This window comes from Passer domesticus, chromosome 6 (genome assembly GCF_036417665.1).
Source record: "Passer domesticus isolate bPasDom1 chromosome 6, bPasDom1.hap1, whole genome shotgun sequence".
In the NCBI taxonomy this organism is placed as follows: domain Eukaryota; kingdom Metazoa; phylum Chordata; class Aves; order Passeriformes; family Passeridae; genus Passer; species Passer domesticus.
In genome coordinates, this window is record NC_087479.1 from 22,283,870 (window position 1) to 22,296,780 (window position 12,911).

The following is a 12,911-nucleotide window of genomic DNA, read 5'->3' on the forward strand; positions in this document are numbered from 1 at the left end:
AGCCATTGCAGTCTCTGCAGTGGCTGCAAACCAGCTGAGGCTTTGTCATCTGCACTGGCTGATGTGCAAGGAGCTGGCTGAGCTGCCTCACAGACAGTGATAATGTGGCAAAAAACCAGCTTTAAGTGTCTGGAGGATCTGGCCCTGCGTGTGCATATGCAGATGCATGTGATGTCACTGAATGTCCCCTGCTCCCTGCAAAGGTCACTTTGTGTGAGAATTTTCATTTGCTTCAGAATGAAGCAGCCTTGAGAATGTAATGAAGGAAATTAGGTTTGAAATTTGTTTCCTAACATCCATGAATTGCAGCACCAAGCTAGGGGGAAAGCATTCAAATCCCTCTCTGCCCTCTTGGATAGAATTCTGTTTGTAGCTCTGTAATAATCAGCAGACATCAGTGTCTGCTACAACTGAGTATTTTTGGTACCTAATTGGCACTTAGATACTAATGTGATAGGAGCTTTAGAAATAGCTAAAGCAGATAAATATTGCTTCTTTCTCTGTGTGTCTGTATCGTCTGTGTGAAGCTGTGTATTAATGTGAAAAATTCCCTGTTGATTTTAATGGGATGCATCTATCTGGAGAGAATTTGCTTCTTTCAAAGCTGCAGTAATGTATAGAAGGGATTTTTTTGTGTGTGCTGTGAACATCTAGAACAAATTCCTGAAGTATTATTTGTGCAGAAACTGTGAATGCTCCCAGCTTGCAAATGAAGTCAAAGCCTTGTTAATGTTTACAGTAAAACAGCTGTTCTCAGCATTTCTCCCTGAGCCTCAGCTACTTTAGCTTTGCCATACTCAGCCTTACATCATAGCAGCTGCAATAATAAGAGCCTGAAAGAGGTCAGAAGCAGCCAGTCCTGCTAAACCACACCTTTGTTTAAAAGAGATTTTGGATTGTAAAATGTCTCAATTGCTAAATTTTTCAGCCTGACTGGACTCCATGCATGGGCTGGGTCTTCAAAGACCTAGCTCACCAAATGCACATAGGCACTGCAGAGTAAAGCAGAACACAGGCTCTTTATACATTTTCCTGGGAAACTCTCTGTGGATCCAGGCTGGGAAATGTTCCAAGGCTTCACAGAACTAAAGATAACAGTAATAAAAAATTGGACTGGAGCACACTGACTTTTAAATGAAATAGCTTAGCCCAGTACACTTGCATGGCAAAGCCTTCATAATTTGTGCAGCAAGACTACTAATTTACACAAATGAAAGTAAGATCACTACAGATTACTGAATTTTAACAATTAGCAGGTATGAAAACAAACAACATTCTAGGAAAAGAAAAAAACCATCATCATGTAGGTTGCTTTCAAGACTATATTTTCTTTGTAAATATTTGTGATTGCTCAAATAAGAAATGCTCCTGGCTATGTTTCATAAAATTAATTAGGTGTTAGCAGAATGTAAAATAGACCATTGCCCTGCTCGGTCTTCTTTTCAGAAATGAAAGGGCACAATTTTTGTGCTGTGTATGAAGTGTATGGTCTATTGATTTCTGCAGTGTCTGCATTAGATGTCTTACATGTAATTTACTGAAACCTTTTCTGCTCAGTAGCAGAGATAGCATGCAAAAGAAAATGTGTTCATTGCTGCTTTATTGCATTAAGTAGGAATTGGGCAAAATATGTAATTTTCTTATTTTACTGACAATAAAAATCTGAAAATCAAAGTAAGAAGAAGATAGGATTTGTACAGTTGAAAAATTCCAAATAAATTTATAAGTACAAGCGATTATTTTAACAGCACTTTCACAGTTAAAATTGAGTGTGAACATTGCACTCACATGACAAATTCCACCTGTGACACCAACAGCAACCTTTACTAGTCTTGTGATTCACAGGCTGCAGTCACAGACTGTGAGATGATGTCACTGATGTCCTAGGTTATGGCAGTAGGTTGGGATAGAGGGGCTATCACAGGTGGACTGCTTACTGAGTTTAGCAGATTCCACAGCACTTTGCCATCAAAAGGACTTAAACCCCAAATGTGCTTTACAGTACAAGAAAGAGAAGAAGAAGTAAGCAAAGGAGGCCACACAGAAGAATTTGTAGCTTTCATTGATACAGGTACTTCTAGTTGATACTAGATACTTTTATTCAGCAGGACTGCAAATTCCATTGATACATTGTAAAGACAGTGTAAAGTGGAAATTATTGTGTCAAAATTGTAATAAATTGGACCATAGTTTCAGTAATGACTCATAATGATGGTGAATTACTTGCCTTGAAATAATTCTTTAGAGATTCTTATGATTTCAGGTTGTAGTTGTATGAGGTACTGACCAGCAAAATAAAATACACACCCTTTCTTGAAGAGTGTAGAGGCTAAATGTACAAGAACTATGAAAGGCAATAAGATGAGATGTAATAGTCAAGCAAATTATTCAAAGTAATCATAGGCACAAATGGTACTCCATGCTTTTATCACAAAATCCTCTACTGCCTGGGGAAGAACCCCAGCCTCCAAAAAACCAATTTTATTGGTACCTTCATACATATATATTATGTATACATCTATAATATGTACATATATATTTTGTATACATAATTTAATGATGAGTGCTTTTAAAATATGCACATATCAATGGCATAAACCTTTTGTAACTACACACCTGGGCTAAATATTACTTAGCTGTGTGCATTTTTCTTTGAGTTTCACTGGTGCATTCGGAACACGATCAGTTTGCTCTTGTGGCATAAATTGTCACCTGAACCCCTGAATAAAAATATTGCTTCTACTCTGTCATATAGAGAGAATATATTCTGACTCTCGCTCTAGGTACAAATGTGTCTGTCACATTTGAAAAGGCAACAGTTAAATACATGTTTCTGCTGTCAGAAATGCAGCAGTTAAACCCTAAATAATATCTACAGGATTAAGATCCAAGTACTCTACAAGAAATCTATATGCAGGAATCTTTCCACATTTCCTCTCTATCCCCTATCATAGACTATGGAAGACAATTTCAGAAGAGCTCTAGTATGTATGCTCATTATCTCAATTTTCGGGTAAGTGGAGCAAACAACTTCACCCTAGCAGATTAGTAGCAAAATAGTACACATCCCTCTATGCTAAATGAATGAAAAAAAGCAGGGTTGAGTCAGAATGGGGGCAGAGGGAGAGAGACAGGAGGATTTTTTTAAAAGAGTTTTCTGAATAATCAGGAAATCCAGTGAGACAAACAGAATGTGTAGAGAACAAGCCAGAATTATCAAATTACCATGACAACCATAGGCAAGAACCCAGAGAGAATCAGGTAAAGATATTACAGTAGAATTACAATTAACTTCACTTTTTTTTTTTTTAATAATACTCCCAAGCAATCAAGGAAGAAATATTTCCTTTGGCCTAGCTCATTGTGGTGCAAAGGCTTGTGAAATACAGCCTTGTTTGTAATTTTGAAATTGCTTTGTAAATTTATACAAGTAACTTTTATCTTTATTTTAATATGCTGATTGTTTTAACCATCAGAATCTAATGTCAGATACAAAACTCAGAATCACATATGCTTTAATTTGCTTGAAAATATAAGCTAAAAGAAAATTCAGAAAAGGTAGAGAGGGTGTGTGGATATGTGTGTGCACACACACTTATGGTGTGTATTTCTCTGTTACTCCTTAAAAATTCCTCATGTATGTTTTTCAAATGACTACCTTCTTCATTCAAGTCTTAGATTAACACCCAACCAAAAAGCTTTAAATCTGAATACAGCAAAAAAATAAGTAAAACCAAAGTGGAGTGAAAGTCAAATAAGTAAGAGTGGTGGTGTTTATTTAAAAATGCTACAGGTTAGCCAGCAGGTAGTTAACCAGATTGTCTGTTGAATATGGCTTGACATTCTATTTTAATGTTTCATTTCATGTAACACTGTTCACATATATTGGAAAGATAGAAGTATAGAGTTCTGAAAGGTAGAGATCCATGTTTAGAGACAGAAGGGAGGATTTGTTCACAGGGTGGGTGGTTGACTTTTTTCCCCGGGTTTGAACAAAGCTCTCAGACTGTTAACACTCGAGTACTCGAGTATACAAACAAAATTCCCCCAGTGCTTTGTCTTTCCTAGTGTTTTGTGCCACTATCTAAATGCATATTGCATTTTACGTGTGCCTGTAAACACAGATGCATGCCCATACTGATCTTTTGAAATGCTGCCCTGAAGTTTGCTGCATGGTCAGGGAGAGCAGTGATGCACTCCATTGTTCCCTGCTATGATGTCATGCTCAGACTTCGCCTTGGTTAAACAGAATTCAGTTTACTGCTCTGCAGCAAAATGTCTTTAGGGAAGACAGATCTATTGCTGTGGCAGAGATGGAAAGAAACAATGTGAAAAACAACAAAAAAAGACAACATAGGGAAATTAATATAAATTCTGACTAAAATATTTGCTGCCATATTTTTCTCTACATCTTTACAGAAGTAGATATGCACACTCATCTATACACACATTCAAACTGTGCATAGCTCAAAGGTGTGTTTATTTTAATCTTGGGAACTAGGACAAGCTGAAATTCATTCTCAGGACTTGCATCATCAGTAAGGTTGCTCTTAAACATGCAGTCTTATATCACATTGTTCATTCTTTTTATTTACACTAACCACACATGGAGTGCACATAATGGGTCTAATCCTGCTCACTGATGTTAATGAGAGCTACAGACATCAAGCATGCTACAACATCCAGTGGTAAATTAATTCTTTTCCACAGCATCTGAAAACTCTATGTAGGGATAGTGAGGGGAAGAAAGAGGATGGCCTTTTAATTATACTGGGAGATCCTGAGCTAGAAGAGAAATCTAAAGGGACTGAGTGGGGAGAAGGAGGTTGTTCCTTCTCCTTCCTCCCATCCTCCCGGCCTTAAAAAAAAAAAAAAAAAAAAAAAAAAAAAAAGAACACAACCTGGGGGCCAGTCCTTCCTGAATAGGGACAGTTGGCAGGTATGTGTTAATGTTGTTCCCAGCACTTCGGAGGAGCCAGGCACGGAGACTCACCCTGTCCTTTCAAATCAGTGCTTCCTGTCCTTCAAGAGTTAACCTTCTCTAGAACATTTATTTCACGATCTCAGAGAGGAAAAAAAAAAAAAAAAAACAAAACAAAAAACCAAACCCACACACACGAAAAAAACCAACCCAACAAAAAAACCCCCAAAATCCAAAAAACCCCCAAACCCAAACCTGCAGAGCTGAGAGGCTGCAGATCACAAGGCCATTCTGATAGCCTCCTGTCCCCATGGCAACAGCAACGGCATTTATCAGTTCCTTATGAGAGCAGGCACAGCAAATCTGCATTGCACATGGCAGCCTTCCAGCCTTTCAAATGAAAGAGCACTTTGAACTGCTGCCAAGTGTGGAAGGAGCAGAGCTGTCAGGACTGCTTAATGCTGGCAGTTTGTACTTGGGAGCCTTTCAGTTCCCAGAATCCTTCAGCATGGCAGCCTGCCAGGTACTTAGCGGAAGCTAAAAACTAACCCCCAGACCATTCACTGCAGTGCACTCAAAATTTTCCACATGCACCATGTCACAAGTGCAGACTGTACAATGAAAGCAAACGCCTTCTGCTTGGGATTCTAATTTTATTAATAATCTAGGAAAAAGCAATCAGAGATTAGCTGGCTGACAGCACTACGGTATAGCCACTGTTTATAACTCGGGGGATGCATGTCAAATGTGTATTTCATCCCTTAGAAACAGAATTAGCTCAGACAACAGGGGCTGCACAGCCCTAAATCTACATTTAGTACCTGAATATGGGAAGATTGGTGTTAGCAGAAGGGAGAGGATGGTTATTTACAGTGCAGTGTTTCTTAGCAGTCATTATCAAATGCATAGCAGTGAGATGTGAAACAGAAAAATCAGGCACTATTGCTGGCTGGTAACTATTTTTTGCCCTTACCCTCTGCATTTTGATGACATTGTGAGAATCTCGGAAGCTGGCTGATGAATGTAGCAGAGATATGTGGCTCTTGGTGGGTTTCCTTTCAGTGGTGAGTTTTCATGTGAACTTTTTATTGTTTTGCATTCCCCAAAGCACAAGGGCTTCTACTGCACAAGGGCTTCTACTGGCAGAGGAAACAAATTGGCACAGTTCTGCTTTTTTTTTTTTTTTTTTTTAATCTGCACTGAGATCAAGGGCAAGGGCTTCATTTTCCAGCACTAGTCATAAGCCTTTAGCACAAATAGAATGAAAATTGTCTGTCGCTCAGGCAGTTGGACAGGGTTCAGGAAAACTATGTCTGGCACTAATTCCAAAGGGAGGAAGGTTTGGTTCAATCCAGCATCATTAATTTCAATAAACTGTTTTCACTAGTCTATATCCCACTGTTCAAGAGCTGTTTATTATCTTTTACTAAATAATGTTTTTTTGGAGAACAGAGTAATGAAAAATACCTGATATTACTTGCATACATATGTATGCTCTCACATGTATGTATACACATAAGTAGATATGGTATGTGAGGCTGTATTCTTTTATTTTTTTTTTTTTACTTTTCTCTTTTTCTAAACAATTGCTTGTTTCTTACCTTGCCTTCCCATTACAAAACACATTTATAATGCCAAATATAAAATAGCAAAAATAGCCCAGAAGGTAAAAGAGAGAGAGAGAGAAAGAGAGAGAGGGATGAAAAACCCTGGAGCAAAGACAATCTCCACAAATTTGTGAGTTTCACCAAAAAAACCAAGGAAATGTAGAGCCTCTTTTTCACCTTGCAGCTATCTTTGGCTGCTGCTTGAAGATTTGACTTAATTCACCCAGGCAGCAGTGTCTAAAAGTAATACACCAAGACAGTTAATTTTGGCACTTAGTCTCCCTTAGGAATTTTACCAACAGTCTTTGTAAAGAAAGTAAATGATCTTTTTTTTCCTCTTGGTTTCTCCCCATGGCTCATCTTGATATGTGCTAATAAAAGAAGCTGCCCCCAACCCCCCTTCTGTTCTCACCACTATCCTCTGTCCATATCATCCTTCTTTCAATAACAATATTAATCAGCATTTATAACGTGGTCTTGGAGAAAAAGTGGGTTTGGTCTTTTCAGATGGCCTAGTTAGGAAAAGGAGGTTATGCTGAGTGAAATAACTGAAAATAGTGTCAGAGTCTTTCTTTTTCTTTTTTTTTTCTTCTTTTCTTTTCTTTTCTTTTCTTTTCTTTTCTTTTCTTTTCTTTTCTTTTCTTTTCTTTTCTTTTCTTTTCTTTTCTTTTCTTTTCTTTTCTTTTCTTTTCTTTTCTTTTCTTTTCTTTTCTTTTCTTTTTTCTTCTCTTCTTCCCCCCTTTCCCACCTCCCTTATTTTTTGGAAAACACAGTAAAGTTTTGTTCAGTTCTCAAGTGTTATTAATCACTGGTGGAGGCCAAAAGCAGGGATATTTTTCTTGGCAGCACGTTTTGATAAACAATCTGTGTATGGGGTGAAGGGAGGGAGGAGCCTGTCTTGCTGGTAACTAAGCTAATGTTTGGCAGATTCTTAACTGTCACGAAAGTGCAAGTGGCTCTCAGTGGGAATAGCCTTAAAAATGTACCGATTCAGTTGATTCATTGTTGTTGATTGTTTACTACGTCCACAGGATGTAAGATGAAAACAGTCCAGGAAAAAGTAAAAATAACAACAGCGGAGGCCCCAGCGCTGCGTATCCCAGCCCAAAACACACTGCCCAGTCGCGAGTCCCTTGCAGAGTGAGCAGAATTAATTATAGGTGTCTTATTTTGCACTGTAAGATTTGGCAAAGGTTAATGTGTGGAAATCTAGGCTCCCAGGCAGGTTTTCAAGCCTTAAAGACAGCTGTAGGAAAATCCGTGTGGGGTGGGTCTCAAAGAGGGCCTCCCTCAGTGCTAGCCGGGGCAGAAGCGGGAGCCTGTGTTGGGACTCGGGGAGCCGCGGCCGGCTGCGGGCAGGGCAGGGCAGGGATGGGCTGGGATGGGCAGGGCTGGGCAGGGCAGGGCAGGGCAGGGCTGGGCAGGGCAGGGATAGGCAGGGATGGGCAGGGCAGGGATGGGCAGGGCTGGGCAGGGCAGGGATGGGCAGGGATGGGCAGGGCAGGGATGGGCAGGGCTGGGCAGGGCAGGGATGGGCAGGGCTGGGCAGGGCAGGGCAGGGCTGGGCAGGGCAGGGATAGGCAGGGCAGGGCAGGGCAGGGCAGGGCAGGGCAGGGCTGGGCAGGGCAGGGATAGGCAGGGCAGGGCAGGGCAGGGCAGGGCAGGGCAGGGCAGGGATGGGCAGGGCAGGGATGGGCAGGGATGGGCAGGGCAGGGCAGGGCAGGGCAGGGCAGGGCAGGGCAGGGATGGGCAGGGCAGGGATGGGCAGGGATGGGCAGGGATGGGCTGGGCAGGGCAGGGCAGGGCTGGGCAGGGCAGGGCAGGGCAGGGCAGGGATGGGCAGGGCTGGGCAGGGCAGGGATGGGCAGGGCTGGGCAGGGCAGGGCAGGGCTGGGCAGGGCAGGGATAGGCAGGGCAGGGCAGGGCAGGGCAGGGCAGGGCAGGCCTGGGCAGGGATAGGCAGGGCAGGGCAGGGCAGGGCAGGGCAGGGCAGGGCTGGGCTGGGCAGGGCAGGGCTGGGCAGGGCAGGGCAGGGCAGGGCAGGGATGGGCAGGGCAGGGCTGGGCTGGGCTGGGCAGGGCAGGGCAGGGATGGGCTGGGCTGGGCAGGGCAGGGCAGGGCAGGGCAGGGCAGGGCTGGGCTGGGCTGGGCTGGGCTGGGCTGGGCTGGGCAGGGCAGGGCAGCCCCCGCCCCGCTGCGCTCTCGGCTCCGAGCTCCAGCGCCCCTGTGGGAACGGGACCGGGAAAAGCAGAGGAAACGACAGGCAATGTCCATTATGAAATGTATCTTAAGAGTTTCTAGGCGGGAATGCAATAAACTCTCTATGTCAGCAAGGCTCACTACCTGAAAAATGGTAGGAAAAAATTAGAATTATAATGAGATGAGAACTGAAATGATAAACAGAAACATGTAACTACTCCTATTCTTTGTATCTGAGTGTTTTGACACTTCCTGGCAGCTTCTAGTAGAAGACAATGTTGTTTAACTTTTAATTTGACAAAATTATGCAACTTCTTCCTGAAGTGTTTGTGTTTTGATTTGCTGAACACACTCTCTTTACCACCAAGTGCTCTGTTCACTGCTAATCTCTGCATTGTTTTGAAGCCAGTCATTTGATTGTGACGGATTTTATTTGCTATTCTGAGGTAAATCCATGTAAATTACACTTTCTGGAGTGCACTACCCTTCTCGTTCTTGTATTTTTTCCCAGCTGTAGCTGCTGTTTGGATCAGTAAAGAAAGAGCCATTTCTGTGAGTGCCTGCAGAAGAGCCAGCTGCTCTGACGGCTGCAGTGATCAGTGCCAAAACTTTGTAAAGCAAACAAGAAAGAGTTAAACATATTCCCAGGCTGTGAGCATTTAGAGCCAGACCAGACTGTTCATTCCCAAGCTGCTGAGATCATGGGCTCCTAATTATTATCGCTTGCAAACTTTGGGGCTGTCCTGTATTCTGCATAATTAACAATGCACAGCTGATCGATAACCCACAGTACTTCTCTCTCATCCAGACCTACAGTAACCGCCCTGTTGTGGGAGCTCATGTCTGGGAGTGGCACGGAGTAGTGCCTGGGGTGCAGCCAGGCCACCTGGTTTTGTCTCTTTGTCCTTCATGGTGTGTTGCACCCTCTGCTTTCCATACCTGCTGGTGGCTCTAGGAAAAGTAGTGGCCAGCTCCTGCACACTGTATTTTGTAGGATCATTTTGATTCCTTCATTTAAATCGATGCTTCATGTGCTGTTTTATTGTTCCACAGACCCATATGTGCATGTGTGTACTTTCAAATAAAGATGGTAATAGGAATAAAGGGAAAGGGATTATCAGATGGCAGTATTTATCCTAGGACTGAAAGGAAGGAATTAGTAGATTTCACTTCTGATTGTGAAAATTATAGTCCTTGTCCCTTGGGACTACTGGCAGGTGATAAACTTTGGGCAATCTCTGCGGAATCCCTGATGCTACATCCACAGTGCTGACTTGTGTTCTGCACAGAAAACGTAGCTGGGTAGCAATTGTTCGCAGCCGCAGGTCCGTTCCTCCTTGCACTCCACCTCCCTAAACAATCTACTGTTTGGGGGTTCTTACACTATTTTTTGTTTGCACGCTTCTTTCTTTCAGTTAGCCAGATTAGACACCTGAATGGATTAATTGTTTGGGCTTCCTCTTTGCTTCCTCCAAAAGTAATATTAATTCCTGGATTGTTTCAGAGCTAAATAAACACCACGTATGTTTAGTATAAATCCAGCAAAACCAATCTGGATTGCTCCTGTCCCATCACTTGCATGGCAAAGAGAAAAGGCAGAAGGTGAGTGGGAAAGCTTGCTGCTACCCTCGCAAGGACAGTGCTGCCATAGAGGGGAAGCTTGTTACACTGCTACCGTTCAATCTATTTTTCCCTACACAGATTAGATTGATACTGACAAGTCGTTCCCTGTGAAGGTGCCACAGCGTGGCATTTATTTGCATTTACATTGCAGTTCTGTTCATCAATCAGCTTTGCAGAGATCACTGCTGCTGCTGGCCATATTGTTGCTATGCTGACACTTCATCCTTAAGTGCTGCTTGCGTAATGGTACAGTACGTGCCCATGACCAAAGTTTAAATCAAAGTTTAATCATTACGGAAAGACAAACATATTTCCGCAACCGTGTATCCTGCAAGTAAGAGTAAAGGCAGTTTGGTCGGGTCACAGATGCTAATCTCTCTCTTTTTCTATTCACAAACTATAAAGGGAGTTGACAGCACCTGTAAATGGTTTTCTAAGGCTAGATTATATCTAAGGTGATTATTATTTACACCCACTATAAAGACTGCTCTTCTGAGCCAACAAGCCTGTTTCTGTGAGGTGAGTTTACCAAAAAAGGGCTTTCTTGAAGGAGGATTCAGTAGATCGAGGATCCAGGGTGAGGGGTAGTTCAAGCACATGGAGTGCCTTGTCCTATGTTGGATTTGTGTAACCCGGGGGCTGAAATACAGTCAGGATATGTTGCAGTTCTGCATTCTTAGACATGCGGGACGAAGGGAAAGCTTCAGGTCTCTCAACCGGAGTTTTTAAAGCAGAGGCTGACCTTTTACCACAGCCCAGTTCTGCTCTTCATATGAAGATCAACGTGAGGCAGTAAAAGGATAGGAAAGGAGCTGACATTCCAGTATGAATCAGAAAGAACACATGTTTATTTAGTGAAGTAAAAACATATTAATGTAGAAATCCTGCAGCCGTCCCCAAATCGCTGTGGCTGGAGGCAAAGACTTTTACTTTGACCAGCTTTCATCTGCCATACTTCTGTGAAGCTTTTGTAATGTCCACAGTTTAGGTGTGAAATTTTTAAGTGTGAAATCCACTCCCCTTTAGCGCATCTTCTTCAGCCAATTTGCATACAGGAGACTCACATAATTCAAAGACTTTTCTATCTCTACTTACTGCTTCTACAAGCTTCCCCTGAAAAAGAGTCACTTTGTCACAATTAATTTTCTAACTGTATTTTATCTGGTCCTACCATTTTTGTAACTTCAATGTGAGCATTTCATTAAGCCTTCCCTATAAAATAATTCCACACACATATAATCAAACTCATTTGCCAGCTTTATAGACTAGAACCAGACACATATAAAATGCTTTAGACAACTAAAAATGGAAATGACGCATACTGGTGATATGAAATGAAATATTTAAAGGAAGGGTTTTTTGTCATGTGAGTTCCAAAACGTTATTAATCGAATAGAAGGTATCTTTCCCCGTCGGCGCTGCATGGCTGCTGAGCGTGCCGGTGTAAGGGAGCCGTGGCACCCCGCCATAGAAACACTGTGTCCTTTTAAACACAGAGGGAAACCTGCAATGGACGGGGGTTTCGGCGTTTGTAGCAACAAAGGAATCAGGAAGAGGTACTGAAAGAAAGAAATCCACCCAACACAGCCCAGCTGGGAGAGGTTCCGCGCTCGCCGAGCGTGCGGCTGCTTCCCGCCCGCCCCCCGCCCCCCCCGCTGCGCGCTGTCTCCGCGGGCACCGCGCGCCCGGGACGCGATGCCGGTGGCCGCCCGCGCCGGGTCCCGGCCGAACCGCGTCCCCGCAGCCACAGCTTATTATTCTTTGGACGCGGGCAGCGATGTCGACGTTTGCAAAAATAGCCGCCGACTGCAACGAGAGCAAAAGCGGGCTGTGCCGAGCCCTTCCTGGCCAGCGCGGGCACCGGCGTGGCCGCGGGGCCGGGCGGGGAGCGGGCAACTTCGGGGATCGCGGGCGGGAGAAGGAAAGCTTCGGGGGGGTTTATTTTGTTTTCCTCCCAGTGAAATGAATTCTTGGCTTATTTGCATGAACCGAGGTTGTTTTAAGTAATTTGCCTGTTTAACAGTGTTATGCAAATGTCAGCTAGCTATTTAAAGGGGGAAATAGAAGAAAAAAAAAAAAAAAAGCCGTGTGTTCTCACAACGCCGGGGAAATCCTATGTCCCTTTGCATTAGCGAGATGAGATCACAGCGCTTACTCACCTGCCTGGCCTCTCCTACACCCTTGAGCAATGCACAGCACTATCTTTCCCAGCCCAACCTTAAACACTTGGCAAACATGGCTGGTTTAAACAAATCAAAAGTGGAAGAGCTTCTGATGCAGTCACAGGCTTACAAAAACTGTGTCATTCTGTCACTGGGATCACTGGAAGAGAAACACGAAATCGGATATTAAGGCGGGATCCCCCATTTGCCTCAGCAGCCGGAGCGCACGGGAATCCCACCGACAATCGCGGTGGCAGAAAGCCGCGCAGCCGTCACGAAAGCAAAGCGGGGCGAACCGCGGGTTTACAAAATTCCGAAAGCGAGACATCTGAACTTAGAAAGCGCAGTCAGGGAAAAAAAAAACCCAACCAACAAAACAACAAAAAAAAACCCCGCCG

The 12,911-nt window shown here is 43.4% G+C and overlaps 1 protein-coding gene and 3 long non-coding RNA genes across 10 annotated transcripts in view; 2 read left to right on the forward strand and 2 right to left on the reverse strand.

Moving 5' to 3' along the window:
• Positions 1 to 6,049, reverse strand: part of LOC135302825 (uncharacterized) — a 37,282-nt gene extending 31,233 nt beyond the window's left edge. Inside the window, exon 1 of one of the 2 annotated variants that reach the window (XR_010364403.1) lies at positions 5,895 to 6,049. This is a non-coding gene — a long non-coding RNA (uncharacterized LOC135302825). Of the gene's footprint in view, positions 1 to 5,176; positions 5,302 to 5,894 lie in introns of those variants that run through there. The other variant, XR_010364404.1, reaches the window with a different exon arrangement.
• The window catches only part of LOC135302833 (uncharacterized), a 169,327-nt gene that overhangs the window by 41,135 nt on the left and 115,281 nt on the right, over positions 1 to 12,911 (forward strand). The gene's annotated exons all lie outside the window — the stretch shown is intronic.
• Positions 1,158 to 7,851, forward strand: LOC135302826 (uncharacterized). The gene is made up of 3 exons (XR_010364405.1): positions 1,158 to 2,071; positions 2,955 to 5,444; positions 7,560 to 7,851. It is a non-coding gene; the product is annotated as an uncharacterized LOC135302826 (long non-coding RNA).
• LOC135302828 (uncharacterized) lies at positions 10,811 to 12,897 on the reverse strand. Its single transcript, XR_010364406.1, has 2 exons — positions 12,511 to 12,897; positions 10,811 to 11,855 (listed from the first exon to the last, which is right to left on the reverse strand). It is a non-coding gene; the product is annotated as an uncharacterized LOC135302828 (long non-coding RNA).